The 17,120-nt window shown below is 46.1% G+C and overlaps 3 pseudogenes; 2 read left to right on the plus strand and 1 right to left on the minus strand.

Annotated features, from left to right (window-relative positions):
* The first annotated feature begins 353 nt into the window (after positions 1-353).
* On the plus strand, positions 354-1,140 carry LOC129523885 (ATP synthase subunit a-like; annotated as a pseudogene).
* A 2,624-nt stretch (positions 1,141-3,764) lies between these two features.
* On the plus strand, positions 3,765-9,618 carry LOC129523886 (NADH-ubiquinone oxidoreductase chain 5-like; annotated as a pseudogene).
* A 449-nt stretch (positions 9,619-10,067) lies between these two features.
* LOC115930174 (beta-glucuronidase-like) lies at positions 10,068-14,673 on the minus strand (annotated as a pseudogene).
* Between the last annotated feature and the right edge of the window lie 2,447 nt (positions 14,674-17,120).

Raw genomic sequence — 17,120 nt, forward strand, 5'->3', positions numbered from 1 at the left:
AGGAGGCTGAAGCAGGAGAATCGCGTGAACCTGTGAGGTGGAGCTTGCAGTGAGCTGAGATTGCGCTTCTGCACTCCATCCAGCCTGGGTGACAGAGCGAGACTCCGTCTCAAAAAAAAAAAAAAAAAAAAGCTACCCCAGTGTTAACCTTTTCAGTTAAATGCTGAGAGAAATCACACCTCTCTACAGTGAATGCCTCAACTAGATACTTCCACATGACCTATTATTATTATATCAACAATCATAACTTTATTCCCCATTATTCAATTAAAACTACCAAAGTTCATTTACCACACACCCCCTACACCAAAAATAATTAAAACACAAAAACCTAACAACCCTTGAGAACTAAAATGAACGAAAATCTGCTCACCTCATTTATTGCCCCGACAATCCTCGGTTTACCCGCAGCAGCACTAATCATCTTGTTTCTCACCACACTCCTTCCAACCTCCAACTACCTAATCAATAACTGATTGATTTCAACAATGACTAGTTCAACTTGTTCTAAAACAAATAATAATCACACATACTATTAAAGGATGAACCTGATCCCTTATACTAATATCCCTAATTCTCTTTATTGCCTTAACCAATCTCCTTGGGCTTCTACCCCACTCACTTACACCAACTACCCAACTATCAATAAATCTAGGTATAACAATCCCCTTATGAGCAGGCACAGTAATCACAGCCTTCCACTTTAAAACTAAAAACTCCTTAGCTCACTTCCTACCACAAGGCACACACATTCCACTTACCCCTATACTAGTAATCATCAAAACCACTAGTCTACTTATTCAACCAATGGCACTAGCTGTACATTTAACAGCCAACATTACAGCCGGTCACTTACTCATACACTTAATTGGAGGAGCCACACTAGTATTATCAATTATTAACCTTCCCACAGCTTCAAACACCCTTATTATTCTAATTCTATTGACCACTCTCGAATTCGCTGTGGCCCTTATCCAAGCCTATGCCTTTACGCTATTAGTAAGCCTTTATTTATATGACACACATAATGACCCACCAAACACACACCTATCATTTCGTCAAAACCAGCCCTTGGCCGTTAACAAGGGCTCTCTCCTCTCTCCTAGTAACATCCAGCTTAGCTATATGATTTCACTTTAACTCTATTACTCTTTTAACCTTAGGCCTACTAAACAATACACTGACTATATGTCAATGGTGACATGATGTTATCCGAGAAAGTACATTTCAAGGCCACCATACAACAATTGTCCAAAAAGGCATCTGATATGGAATAGTCCTATTTATTATCTCAGAAGTATTTTTCTTTGCTGGATTCTTCTGGGCATTCTACCATTCTAGTCTAGCCCCAACTCCAGAACTAGGAAGACACTGACCCCCAACAAGCATTTCTCCCCTTGACCCTCTGGAAGTACTCCTCCCGAATACATCTGTATTACTTGCATCAGGGGTTTCAATTACTTGAGCCCATCACAGCCTAATAGAAAACAATCGAAAACAAATAATTCAAGCACTACTTATCACAATTACCTTAGGTATTTACTTCACCCTCCTACAAGTCTCAGAATACTTTGAGGCTCCCTTTGCTATTTCTGATGGAATTTATGGCTCAACATTCTTTACACCTACAGGCTTTCACGGACTTCACATCGTTATTGGATCAACATTCCTCACTATCTGTCTCCCCTGCAAATTAAAATACCACTTTACATCTAGCCATCACTTTGGCTTTGAAGACGCCACCTCATATTGACACTTTGTAGATGCAGTATGAATATTCTTGTATATTTCTATTTACTGATGAGGATCTTACTCTTTTAGTATAAACAGTACCACTGACTTCCAATCATTTAGTTTGGACAACATTCAAAAATGAGTAATTAACCTAATACTAGCCTTAGTAATCAACACCCTATTAGCCCTATCACTAACAGTTATTACATTTTGGCTCCCACTACTTAATATTTATATAAAAAAAATCCAGCCCCTACGAATGCGGATTTGACCTGTTATCCTCCGACCACATTCCCTTCTCCATAACATTTTTTCTAACAGCCATCACATTCCCCCTATTTGATTTAGAAATCGCCCTACTACTTACTACCCTTGCCATAAGCCCTTCAAACAAGCAATCTGACACTAACAAACAGCACAGCCCTTATACTAGTTATCATTTTAGTCCTAGGGTTAACTGATGAATGAACTCAAAAAGGATTAGATTGAACTGAATTGGTAGATAGTTTAAGCCAAAATAAATGATTTCGACTCATTAGATTATGATACAACATATTTACCAAATGCCCTCTATTTATATCAATATCATATTAGCATATACCATATCACTTCTGGGGATATTAATCTATCGATCCCATCTGATAGCATCCCTACTATGCCTAGAAGGAATATTATCATTATTCATCATAAATACCCTTATACCTTTAAATATATATTTCACCGTGGCATTCATAATACCCATTACCCTCCTAGTATTTACAGCCTGTGAAGCCGCAGTGGGCCTTGCCTTACTAGTTTCCATCTCCAACACCTATAGCCTAGACTATGTATATAACCTAAATTTACTTCGATGCTAAAAATTATTATTCCAACAATTATACTGCTACCAATAACATGATTCTCTAAAAACTCAATAATCTAAATCAATATGACTATTCACAGCCTAATCATTAGCTTCATTGCCCTATTATTTATTAATCAATTCAATGACAATCTATTCAACTTCTCATTAACTTTCTCTTCTGATCCACTGACATCACCTCTCCTAATCTTAACAGCCTGACTACTACCTCTTGTAATTATAGCAAGCCAGTACCACCTCTCCAATGAGTCACCCCCATGGAAAAAGCTCTATATTTCCATACTGATTACCCTACAATTTTCTTTAGTCATGGCATTCACAGCCACAGAACTAATTACATTTTATATTCCCTTTGAAGCTACGCTTATCCCTACCTTAATTATTATCACCCCCTGAGGTAACCAACCAGAACGCCTCAATGCAAGCCCATATTTCTTATTTTATACACTAGTGGGATCTCTTCCCCCTACTTATGATACTTATTTATACTCAAAATACCTTAGGTTCACTGAACATGATAATAATATTTAACACCCAAGAACTATTAATCTCCTGATCAAATAACCTTATATGATTAGCATGTGTTATGGGTTTTATAGTAAAAATACCCCTACACGGACTTCACGTATGACTTCCTAAAGCTCATGTAGAAGCCCCTATTGCAGGCTCAATAGTACTTAGAGCAGTTCTCCTAAAACCAGGCAGCTACGGCATAATATGGCTTACCCTTATCCTCAGCCCCCTGACAGAATATACAGTCTACCCCTTCCTCATGTTATCCTTATGAGGGATAGTTATGATAAGCTCTATTTGTCTACGACAAACTGATCTAGAATCACTTATACGGCATATTCTTCCGTAAGCCGTATAGCACTTATTATTATGTCTATCCTCATTCAAACCCCCTGAAGCTTTACCGGTGCAATTACCCTCAAAATTGCCCATGGACTTCCTTCGTCCTTACTACTCTGCCTAGCAGATTCAAACTATGAGCGAATCCATAGCCAAATCATATTACCCTCTAGAGGGCTTCAAACACTACTCCCACTAATAGCCTTTTGATGACTTAGAGCAAATCTTATTAATCTTGCCTTACCCCCCCACCATTAATCTAATGGGAGAACTCTTTGTAATGGTGGCTTCACTCTCCTGATCAAACATCACCATTATGCTTGTAGGACTTAATATTAATCACAGCCCTTTATTCCCTATACATACTTATCACAATACAACAAGAAACACATATTACATTAATAGCATTAAACCTTCCTCTACACGAGAAAATATACTAATACACATACACCTTGCACCTATTCTCCTATTATCCCTAAACCCTAAGATTACTATAGGTTTTTATACCCTGTAAATATAGTTTAATCAAAACATTAGATTGTGGGTCTAATAATAAAAGTCTGCAACTTCTTATTTACTGAGAAAGTATGCAAGAACTGCTAACTCATGCCCCTGTGCCTAACAACACGGCTTTCTCAAGTTGTAGAGGATAAGAGCTATCCATTGGTCTTAGAAATCAAACATATTGGTGCAACTCAAAATAAAAGTAATAATCACATATTTTTCCATTACTATAATAACCTTAATCTCCTTAACCTTACCAATTACTACCACCTTAATCAACCCTCACAAGAACTTGGATCCATATTATGTAAAAATATCTACTGCATGCACCTTCACCATTAGCCTCATTCCCACAACGTTTGTGTATATAGACCAAGAAGCCATCATCTCAAACTGACATTCAATAACAATCCAAACCCTTAAACTCTCACTAAGCTTCAAACTAGAGTACTTCTCCATAAAATTTATCCCAGTAGCACTATTTGTCACCTGATCTCTTATAGAATTCTCGATATATAAAATCAGATCCTAACATTAATCGATTTTTCAAATATTTACTTATTTTCCTCACCACAATATTAATTCTAGTTACCGCCAACAACATTTTTTCAACTTTTTATCAGATGAGAAGGTGTAGGAATTATGTCTGGTTTTACTAACTGGCTGATGACACGGCCGAGCAGATGCTAATACGCTAATACAGCAGCCCTCCAAGTGATTCTGTATAACCGCATTGGTGATATTGGCTTCATTTTAGCTATAGCATGATTCCTCTCATCTTACAATACATGAGAACCTCAACGAGCATTTATCCTAAATCCTACCCCTGATCTGCCATTAATTGGCCTTCTCTTAGCAGCAGCGGGAAAGTCAGCTCAATTTGGCCTCCACCCCTGACCTCCTTCCGCCATGGAAGGTCCAACCCCAGTCTCAGCCCTACTCCACTCTAGCGCTATAGTTGTAGCAGGAATTTTACTGCTTATCCACTTCCACCCCTTAACAGAAAATAATATGTTAATCCAAACCCTTAAAATGTGTTTAGGGGCTATTGCCACCTTATTTACAGCAATTTGTGCTCTAACACAAAATGTGATCAACAAAATCGTAGCATTCTCCACCTCAAGTCAACTAGGCCTTGTAATAGCCACAATTAGCAAGAATCAACCACACCTAGCATTCCTACACATTTGCACCCACACCTTTTTTAAAGCTATATTATTTATAAGTTCAGGATCCATCATCCATAACCTCAACAATAAACAAGATACCTGAAAAATAGGAGGACTATTTAAGACTTTACCCCTTACTTCCTCCTCCCTTATTATTGGCAGCCTAGCACTTATGGCTATGCCTTTCCTCACAGGCTTTTACTCTAAAGATCTCATTATCAAAAGTGCAAACACATCCCTATACCAATGCCTGAGCCCTCTCTACTACTCTTATTGCCACCTCCCTAGCAAGTGTCTATAATATCCAAATTATTTTCTTTGCTCTAATAGGACAATCCCACGTCCCAACCCTAATCAGCATTGACAAAAATAACTCTTCCCTAATAAACCCAATTAAATGCCTTATAGTCGGCAGTATCTTCACTGGGTTTCTCATCACCAATAGCATTATCCCTACACTTCATCCTCCCAAACAACAATATCACCTCACCTAAAACTCACAGCCCGAGGTGTAACCATCCGAGGACTCTTACTGGCAATGGAACTTAGTTTTATAACTAATAATCTTAAGATAACATATCCATTACAAACATTCAGCTTCTCCAATATATTAGGATTTTACTCAATCACAATTCACCGTACAACCCCTCACTCAAACCTATCTACAAGCCAAAATCTGGCATCACTTCTGCTAGACCTAATTTGACTAGAAAAGTCCATACCAAAGACAATTTCACAGACCCAACTCAAAGCCTCCATTACCATAACTACTCAAAAAGGCCTAATTAAATTTTATTTTTTGTTATTCCATCCTTCTTAACTTTACTCTTAATTATCTAATCTATTACCCAGAGTAATTTCAACTGCCACATAAATACTAACAATGTTCAACCAGCAACTACGAACAATCAACACCCATAATTATATAAAGCACCCGCACCCACAGAATCCTGATGCATTAACCCTGGCACCTCCCCCTCAAAAATTATTCAACTTCCCACACTAATAAAATTAACTATGATGACCACCCCATCATACTCACCATTCATCAAAGTAACAACAACTCTATTAGTAGCCCCAATAATAAAGTTTCTAAAACACCAATACTTGATCCTCATGCCTCAGGGTATTCCTCAATAGCCATCACCACAGTATAACCAAAAACAACCATCACCCCCCCAAATAAACAAAAAAGACTATTAGTCCCATAAAAGCCCCACCATAATTCAACACAATAACACAACCTACAGCACCACTAAGAATTAACCCTAAACCCCCATAAATAGGAGAAGGTTTAGAAAAAAAACCTACAAATCCCATAACAAAAGAACACTTAATAAGAATAAAGCATGTCATTATTCCCACATGGGTTATAGCCATGACTAATGATATGAAAAACCATCACTGTACTTCAAGAACACTAATGACCATTACATGTAAACCAAACCCACTAATAAAAATCATTAATTACTCATTCATTGATCTCCCCACACCATCTAATATCTCTATATGATGAAACTTCGGCTCACTTCTTGGTACCTGTTTCTGGCCATACACTAGACACCAGATACCCCAATTGCTTTCTCTTCTATTGCCCATATTAACCGAGATGTGGACTACGGCTGAAGAGTCCGCTGTTTTCACACTAATGGCCCTTCAACATTCTTCATCTGCCTCTTCCTACACGTCGGCGGAGGCTTATATTATGGGTCATTCGTACATTTAGAAACATGAAACACTGGCATTATCCTCCTACTCATAACACAGCAACAGCATTTATAGGCTATGTGCTTCCATGAGGCCAGATACCATTCTGAGGCGCTACCGTAATCACAAACCTACTATCAGCCTTCCCATATATTGGAACTGACCTTGTCCCATGAATCGAAGGTGGATTTTCAGTTTACAAAGCCACTCTTACACAACTCTTCAACTTCCACTTCATCTTACCTTTCACCATAATAGCCCTGACAATTCTCCACCTTTTATTCCTACACGAAACAGGGTCTAAAAATCCTTCAGGAATTTCATCACATTCTGACAAAATCACCTTCCACCCTTACTACACAACCAAAGATATTCTAGGTTTAATTTTTCTCCTCCTCATTTTAATAATTCTAGTACTGTTTCTGCCTGACCTCCTGAGCGACCCAGATAATTACACCTTAGTCAACCCCCAAATACCCTGCCCCACATAAAACCACAGTGATACTTTTTATTTGTATACACAATCTTACGATCCATCCCCAATAAACCAGGAGTCAGTATCTGTTCTGAACCTTAGTCACCGACGTATTCACACTCACATGAATCAGAGGACAGCCAGTTGAACATCCTTTCATTACCATCGGACAGATAGCATCTATGATATATTTCTCTATTATTCTTGTTCTCATACCACTCACTGCCCTAATCAAGAATAAACTACTTAAATGAAACTGCCCTTGTAGTATAATCCAATACACCAGTCTTGTAAAGCAGAAATGGAGAGTCCCCTCCCTAGGGCAACTCAGAGAAAAAGCATTCCCACTTCACCATCAACACCCAAAGCTGAGATTCTAATTAAACTATTCTCTGTATTCTTTTTGGCATGCATTTTTACTACTATGTAAGTACTGACCATCAGCACTAATACATTAATACTTTTATGTACTTCGTGCATTACTGCTAGTCCCCATGAATATATAGAACTATCAATGCTTGATTGTACACAGTACATTCACAGATTGTATGACACTACAAGCTTGCTCCACAAGCATATAAGCAAGTATTAGCAATTTCTTAACTATCGTATATAATACTACACTTACACATATAACTAGTTCCATATGGATATCGACCAGTACTCAAAATTCTTAATATTACATAGTGCATTCATTGGTTCATTGGACATAGCACATTTCAGTCAAAACCACCCTCCCAACATGGTTATCTCCTACTAAATTTTGGTCTCTTAGTCTACCAACCTCCGAGAAATCATCATCCCGCTTGGATGTGTTACCCTCCTTGCTCCGGGCCCATAATACTTGGGGTTGACTATACTGAAACTATACCTGGCATCTGGTTCTTAGCTCAGGGCCATAAAACTAAGATTGCCCATACGTTCCCCTTAAATAAGACATCTCAATGGACTAGTGACTATCACCATATTAACCAGACACGGAAGCACTGTCATGCATTTGGTATTTTTAACTTTTGGGGATGCTGTCATTCACCATCGCGAAAGGCCTTGTCCCCTTGCCATCAGCTGTAGTCATACTTGGATTTGATTTCCACCAAACCAATTGTAGAAATCGCACCTACTCCTCATGTGATCCACTCGACTCAGCCTTCCAAAGTGCTGGGATTACAGGCGTGAGCCACCATGTCTGGCACTTTTTTTCAATTTAAAAAAAGATTTTTTTGACCAGGCAGAGTGGTCACACCTGTAATCCCAACACTTGGGGAGGCTGAGGTGGAAGGATCGCTTGAGCCCAGGAGTTCAAGACCAGCCTGGTTAACATAGGGAAACCACTTCTTCCCTAAAAATACAAAAAATTAGCCGAGCGTGGTGGTGTCTGCCTGCAGCCAGCCCCAGCAGCCCCAGCTACTTGGAAGGCTGAAACGGGAGGATTGCTTGAGCCAGGAGTTAGGGGCTGCAGTAAGATATATCTTAAGGCAGGGTAGGTAGTCAAGGAAGCGAACACGTCCTTGAGATGTGCCAATCATGGTGCTGAGATATGTGACATGTGAACAAGCATGTACAGCTACTGTGCATACGCAACCAAAGGACAGCCCAAAACGTGCTTACACCTCTTCCCAGCTCCTTAGGAATTCATCATGGAAGACTCCCAGAAAGGGAGTTTCGCCAGTAATAATCAGTGCTGTCTCATTGCTACGAGCAGCCTGCTATGAATTCTCTCTCAGGGTGAACTGTGTATTTTGCACTTCACTATTTTTTTTGAGAAGGGGTCTCGTTCTGTCAACCAGGCTGGAGTGCAGTGTTGCAATCTCACCTCACTGCAACCTCCACCTCAGAAGTTTGAGCAATTCTCCCATCTCAACCACCCGAGTAGCTGGTATTACAGGCACACGCCACCATGTCAAGCTAATGTTGGCCAGGCTGATTTGAACTCCTCAAGTGATCCACCTGCCTCGGCCTCCAAAAGTGCTGAGATTAGAGGGATGAGCCACTGTGCCTGGGCTATTCTGCACTTAACTTCCAAAATACTTTTTTCTTTGCAATAAATTGCTCTATGCTGCATCACCTTTGCTGTGTGATTCTTGTTTAAATTCCTATTTATTTAATTTTATTTATTTATTTATTTGAGACAGGGTCTCACTATGTTGCCCAGGCGGGTCTCGAACTTTTGAGCTCAAGCTATCTGTCCACCTTGGCCTCCCAAGACAGACATTAACCACCGCACCCAGCCTAAACTCTTTTAAACTTGGAACTGCAGCCCCAAAACAGTTGTCAATAATCTCGCCACTGTACTCCAGCATGGGCGACAGTGTAAGGCCTCATCTCAGAAAAAGAAAAAGATATATTTAAAACAAGAAAAAAAAAACTTTAAAAATCCTTACACTCTGGGATGCTGAGGCGTGTGCATCACCTCAGGTCAGGAGTTCAAGTCCAGCCAGGCTAACATGGTGAAACCCTGTCTGTACTAAAAAAAAAAATACAAAAATTAACTGGGCATGGTGGCAGGTGCCTGTAATCCCAGCTACTCGGGAGGCTGACACAGGAGAATCCTTTGAAACCAGGAGGCGGAGGTTGCAGTGAGCCGAGATTGTACCACTGCCCTCCAGCCTGGTCAACACAGTGAGACTCCATCACAAAAAAAAAAAAAAAAAGACAGGGTCTCCCTCTGTTGCCCAGACCGGAGCGTAGTGGCGTAGTCGTAGCTCACTGCACCCTTGACCTCCCAGGCTCAAGTGATTCTCCTGTCTCAGCAGCTGGGACTACCAGCACACATCACCATGCCTGACTAATTTTTTAATTTTTTGTGGTGATGGTCTCACTGTTGCCCAGGCTGGTCTTGAACTCCTAGCCTCAAGTGATCCTCCTACCGGGCCTCCTTGCAAAGAGCTGAAAGGACAGGCACGAGCCACTGTGCCTGTTCCCCCAAAGCTGCCTGTTCCTTGAGCATGATGTGTAGCAAGGGGAGCTGCAGTGAGAGCAGCACCGTGGGGAAGGGACAGGACAGCCGCCCTGAGCTGTGTGACGTTAGGCCAAACTCCTCTTCTCCAAGCGAGGTCAACCACACAGGTGATTTCAGGAGCCAGTGTCTGCTCAGATAGGCTGGATTTTAGCTTTGCAGGTGGATGGGAACCTGTGGGGGTTTAGAGATGCTGGGAGCACCTTCTTCCTGGGAGAGCTTTCCAAACAGGGAACAAACAGAGCCATTCTGGGCCCCGCGGAGGGAGGATCTTACCAGAAGCCCTCACCACTGTCGTGCTCTACACCGGTGGTGATGGTGATGTCATCGATGTAGGTGGTGGGTGTTGTGTACAGAAGCACAGACCACTGCGGTCCCACGTAGTTGAAGAAGTCAGTCTGTGTTCTGGACAAAACAACCCTTGGGATACCTAGGGTGTGAGGACTGTGGTTCTCTGGGCCCCTGCCCTGGGTCCTTTGACTTCAGCTCACAGGCCTCCCCAGCCTCCCCAGATCCAGGGCCTCCACTCTGCGAAGGCCACCCTGTCCCTAGCAGGAAGACCACAGGGTGGGATGGGAAGGTGGGTGCGTGCAGTGGAGACAGGATGGTACCCACTTGGAGGTGTTGGTCATGTAGCAGATGGTCCCTGGTGGCAGGGACCCCCCCTCTTGGGGTTGAGCATATTACTGATGTTGATTAGTGATGCAGAGGCAGGAGGGCAGAGGCCCCACCTGGACCAAGCTGCTGATGTCAGCCCCTCATGCTCTAGCATGTTGACACCATTCACCCACTGCAGACACAGGAGATATGGGGAGGGGGTGGCAGGTCAGCGCATAAGGAGAGGCCCTGCTATTGGGCACTCCCTCACATAACCTGCAGCATGGGGCTCAGGGGCCTGCCAGGCAGATGGGAAGAATGGCATCCCAATGGGGTACATCAGGCCACCTATCCCCCTACACAGGACATAGCCCCCAGGGCAGGGCAGAGCAGGGACCCCCACCATCCCACACCAGAAGACAGGCTGTGGGTGGCTGCTGGGGGTCCCATGCTGGTCGGCAGCCATGCCCACCCACCCACCCTGCCTGCTCCTGGCTGCACTGACCACGATGTCATAGGAGTGGGCACTGCCAATCCTCAGCACCACTCTTGTGCGCAGGTCCTGGGTCCATTTCTCCGGCAGGGTCACCTCCCATTCGTACAACACCCAGCTAACAAAATGCCGCAGCGCCAGTCCTGGCCAATGTCGTTGAAGCTGAAGGGAACCAGCACGTCCAGGGTGGGGCTTGACTGCGGAGAGAGGGGCCAGGCTCAGTTCCTAGGTCCCCAAAAAGATCTGGGGCCAGTGTGCTGCACAGTTGTGCCCCCCGCCAGGCCTAGCGCAAGTCCTGACATACAGCAGGAACCCTTGGTGGAACGTACAGATAACTTGCTGCAACAGGTCAACTGCCAGGGCGGTTTGTGCACCTGGGCCAGTGGGGCCAGGAGTTCCTCCTCGGGAGTGGATGGGGCCCAATATCTCCCGAGACAGATGACCTACTGCCTGTCACAGGGAGGAAGGCTGGTTGGGGGGATGGGGGAGCTTTGCTTAGGACACTGTGAGTGGGGCGCACGCTAGCACACAGCCCTCTCCTCTTCCTCCTGTACTGAATGCCGCAAAGTCAGAAAAACAGAATGTAGAATAGGCAGATGCAGCCCAGACCTCACCTGGTCCCATTTCTCTACTGACCACATCCAAGTCAGAAGGGGAACAGGGGTGGCGTCCTTGGCCTGATGCCATGTCCTGTCCTCTATCTGAACCTTGAAAACCAAGGGACCTTCCTGCCTCGGCAGACGCTGACCTCAGAACGTCTAAACTGTCCCCTCCTCCCAATCCCCGGGCCCGGCTCTGTGCAGCACATGCCGCTCTGGCTAGATGAGTGTGTGGGTAATCAAAAGCCTGTAATCAGCACTTTGGGAGGTCAACGTGGGAGGATGGCTTGAGGCCAGGAATTTGAGACCAGCCTGGGCAATGTAGTGAGACCCTGTATCTTAAAAAAAAAAAAAAAAGTTTTTTCGGTGTTTTTTTTAAACGGAGTCTCACTCTGTCACCCAGGCTGGAGTGCAGTGGCGTTATCTCGGCTCATTGCAACCTCCGCCTCCTGGGTTCAAGCGATTTTCCTGCCTCAGTCTTCCAAGTAGCTGGGATTACAGGCATGAACCAACCACACCTGGCTAATTTTTATATTTTTAGTAGAGGCGATGTTTCACCATGTTGGCCAGGCTGGTCTCGAACTCCTGGCCTCAGGTGATTTGCCCGCCTGCGCCTCCCAAAGTGCTGGGATTACAGGCGTGAGCCACCTAGCCTGTCCAAGGTTTTTTTCTAATTAGCCAGGCGTGGTGGCCCCAGCTAACTTGCAAGGCTGGGGCAGGAGAATCACTTGAGCTCAATGGATTGCGCCACTCAGCTCCAGCCTGGGTGACAGGGCCAAACCCAGTCTCAAAAAAATTTACAAATAAAAAATAAACATTAAAAAGGACACTGCCCAGGCTCACCCTTCACCTCAGGAGGGGGCTCTGCAGGAGCACTTCCTCCTCTTCCCACCTCCTCTGCCTTGGTCTTCCCGGTTTCCCCGGGTCCCCATCCACTAGTCCCGCTCCAAGCCCATTGACCTTTAACCTCCTTTGGGCCCCCAGCTCCGGGATGCCCAGGGGAAGGAGCCTGCAGGGGGCTGGGGCTCCTCTCTCCCACTGCTGGGCTTCCGGGCGCCTCCAGGCCCTGCCCCGAGTCCTCACCTCCTGCAGCGGCTGCGGGTACCACTGCTCCTTAAAGCCCTGGCGTCGGTTGTCCAAATCGGCAGGGAAGCTCCAGAGGCCACCCAGCTCCTTGGGCTCCCGCGACGGGCTCTCCTGGGGGGTACAGCATCCCGCCTTGCAGTGCCAGTGCACAGCAACAGCAGCCCAAACGCCGTGCAGGCCACACCTGTCCACTAGGTCACGCTTTCCACTCCATTGCTTGGCCACCGTCTGCAGGGCTAAGAGCAGTGCAGGAGGAGGCTGCGGACAGGTCGCATCAGGTACCTGAGACGATCCGCGCCATCTTTGCTGAGGGCGAGTGCCAGGCCTAGAGGGGCGGGATGGGCCTGGCGCTGCCCAGTGGGGCCTGTGGCTGGAACCCCGGGCTAGGCCTTTGGGGAAGCGGGACCCTCACCCTCAGCCCCAGCCAAGAAGGGCAAGGTCGGTTCCCCACCCCAGCACAGTCTGGACGATCCAGGGCTGCAGGCCAGGACAGAACCCCTGAGATCGGTGGGATCCGCCTGTTTCTTCAAGGAGCACCTTCTCTTGCTTTCCACAGCAGGAATTTGAGCAGGCCACAGCAGAGCCTCTTCCATGCCTGTTGGATGCAAACAGAGTGAGATTCCACCTTGGGAGGCCAAGGTGGGCAGATTGCTTGAGTCCAGGAGTTCAAGACCATGGCAAAACCCTGTCTCTACTAAATATACAAAAATACTAAATACCAAAATACAAAAATTAAGACTAGGCATAGTGGCTCACACCTGTAATCTCAGCACTTTGGGAGGCCAACGTGGGAGGATCTCTTGAGGAAAGGAATTTGAGACCAACCTGGGAAACACAGTGAAACCCCCATCTCTACAAAAAATATAATTAAGGCTGGGCATGGTGGGTCATGCCTATAATCCTAGCACTTTGGGAGGCCAAGGCAGGCAGATCACAAGGTCAGGAGTTCGAGACCAGCCTGGTCAATATGGTGAAACCCCGTCTCTACTAAAAATACAAAAAAATTAGCTGGGTGTGGTGGCATGCGTCTGTAATCCCAGCTGCTCGGGAGGCTGAGAGAGGAGAACCACTTGAATCCAGAAGGCAGACGCTGCAGTGAGCCGAGATCACGCCACTGCACTCTAGCCTGGGCCACAGAGGGACACTGTCTCCAAAAAAAAAAAAAAAAGAAGAGAAAAAAGAAGAAACGAGCAGCCTGGTAGGAAGATGGGGTAGCCCTGAAAGGCTCGGTGAATGTACCAGTCTGAAGCTAACACTCTGCAGATCTGGGATGCTGCCCTCCAAGATGTGGTACACGCTGACAGCTTTCTTTTCCCTCTTCCTCCTCCTCATTTAAAGGCAGGAGCCAGCGTGCCTGGCTGTTTATTCCTCTTCCTCCTCCTCCTTTACAGGCATGAGCCATCAAGCCTGGCTTCCTCCTCCTCCTCCACAGGTGTGAGCCACCTCCTCTGGTTCTTTGTTGTCCTCCTCCTCCTCCTCATTTAAAGGCGGGAGCCACTGCCTGGCTATTTCTTTCTCCTCCTCATCCTCCTTTACAGATGTGAGCCACCACGCCTGGCTGTTTCTTCCTCCTCCTCCTCTACAGACCTGAGCCACCTCGCCGGGATGTTTCCTCCTCCTTCCCCTCCTTTACAGCCATCGGCCACAACTGGCTGTTTTTTCCTCCTCCTCCTCCTCTTCTACAGACTTGAGCCATCGCACCTGGCTATTTCCTCCTCCTCCTCCACTTTCACAGGCGTGAGCCACCACGACTGTTTTCTCCTCCTCCTCCTCCTCTTTTACACACGTGAGCCGCTGTTTCCTCCTCCTCCTTCTCCTCCTTTACAGGCGTGAGCCATCACACCTGGCTGTTTCCTTTTCCTTCCTCTCTTCCTCTTCCTCCTTTACAGGCGTGAGGCACACGACTCTGTTTTTTCCTCCTTTGCAGGCGTGAGCCACCATGCCTGGCTGTTTCCTCCTCCTTTAACAGGCATGAGCCATGATGCCTGGCTGTTTCCCCCTCCTCCTCCTTTACAGGCGTGAGCCTCCGTGCCTGGCTGTTTCCTCCTCCTCCCCCTTTAACAGGGATGAGCCACGGCACCTGGCAGTTTCCTCCTCCTCTTCCTTTACAGGCGTGAGCCACCACACCTGGCTATTTCCTCCTCCTCCTCCTCTTTTACAGGGGTGAGCCACCAAGCCTAGCTGTTTCCTCATCCTCCTCCTTCTCTTTTACAGGCGTGAGCCACCACACCTGGCTGTTTCTTCCTCCTCCATAAGCATGAGCCACCTCGCCTGGCTGTTTCCTCCTCCACCTCCTCCTCTTATACAAGCATGAGCCACCGTGCCTGTCTCCTCCCCCTCCTCCTCCTCCTCCCCCTCCTCTGGCATGAGCCACCTCACCTGGCTGTTTCCTCCTCCTCCTCCTTTACAGGCCTGAGCCACCAAGCCTGGCTATTTCCTCCACCTCCCCCTCCTCCTCTTTTACAGGCGTGAGCCACCACACTTGGCTGTTTCCTCCTTCTCCTCCTCTTTTACAGGTGTGAGCCACCACGCCTGGCTGTTTCCTCCTCCTCTTCATTTTACATGCAGGAGGCAGTGTGCCTGGCTGTTTCCTCCTCCTCCTCCTCTACAGGCCTGAGCCACCTGCCTGGCTGTTTCCTCCTCCTCCTCCTCCTTCACAGGTGTGAGCCACCTCACCTGTCTGTTTCCTCCTCCTCCTCCAACTCCAACTCCTCTTCTACAGGCAGGAGCCATCACGCCTGGCTGTTACCACCTCCACCTCCACCACCACCTGCACCTCCACCTGCACCTCCACCTCCACCTCCACCTGCACCTCCACCTGCACCTCCACCACCACCTGCACCTCCACCTGCACCTCCACCTGCACCTCCACCTCCACCTCTTCCTTTACAGGCATGAGTCACCTCACCTGGCTGTTTCCTCCTCCTCCTCTTCATTTTATTTTATTTATTTTTTAGACAGAGTCTTGCTCTTGTCAACCAGGCTAAAGTGCAATAGCATGATCTCAGCTCACTGCAACCTTCCCCTCCTGGGTTCAAGCAATTCTGCCCCAGCCTCCCAAGTAGCTGGGATTGCAGGTATCCACCACCACTTCCAGCTAATATTTGTATTTTTAGTAGAGACGGGGTTTCACCATGTTGGCCAGGCTGGTCTTGAACTCCTGACCTCATGTGATCCACCCGCCTTGGCCTCCCAAAGTGCTGGGATTTCAGACATGAGCCACTGTGCCCAGAATAATAATAATAATAATAATAATAATAATTATTATTATTATTTGAGACAGAATTTCGCTTTTCTTGTCCAGGCTGGAGTGCAATGGTGTGATCTCAACTCATTGCAACCTCCACCTCCCGGGTTCAAGCGATTCTCCTGCCTCAGTCTCCCACATAGCTGGGACTACAGGCATATACCACCATGCCTGGCTAAGTTTTTGCATTTTAATAGAGACAGGGTTTCACCATTTTATTCACACTGGTCTTGAACTCCTGACCTCAGGTGATCCACCCACCTCAGCCTTCCATAGTGCTGGGATTACAGGCATGAGCCACCACGCCCACTCTATAATTATTATAATAATATCTGTCATGCTGATCTGTGACCAGTGATCCTTGATGTTACTATTATATTGGTGCCAAAGTAATTGCGGATTTTCCCACTGAAAGTAATGGGACTAGGCCAGGTGCGGTGGCTCATGCCTGAAATCCCAGCACTCTGGGAGGCCAAGGTGGGTGGATCATCTGAGTTCAGGAGTTTGAGACCAGCCTGACTAACATGGCGAAACCCTATCTCTACTAAAAATACAAAAATATTAGCCAGGCGTGGTGGCGGGCACCTGTAGTCCCAGCTACTCGGGAGGCTGAGGCAGGAGAATTGCTTGAAACTGGGAGGTAGAGGTTGCAGTGAGCCAATCGAGCCACTGCACTTCAGCCTGGGCGACAGAGCGAGACACTGTCTCAAAAAAAAAAAAAAAAGTAAGATCAACAATGGAAGCAGAGAGAGACCTGAAGATGCTACACCACTGGTCCTGCAGATGGAAGAAGGAACTACAAGCCAAGGAATGCAGGTGGCCTCTAGAAACTGGAAAAA

The sequence above is a fragment of the Gorilla gorilla genome, chromosome 6 (assembly GCF_029281585.2).
Source record: "Gorilla gorilla gorilla isolate KB3781 chromosome 6, NHGRI_mGorGor1-v2.1_pri, whole genome shotgun sequence".
NCBI classification, from domain to species: domain Eukaryota; kingdom Metazoa; phylum Chordata; class Mammalia; order Primates; family Hominidae; genus Gorilla; species Gorilla gorilla.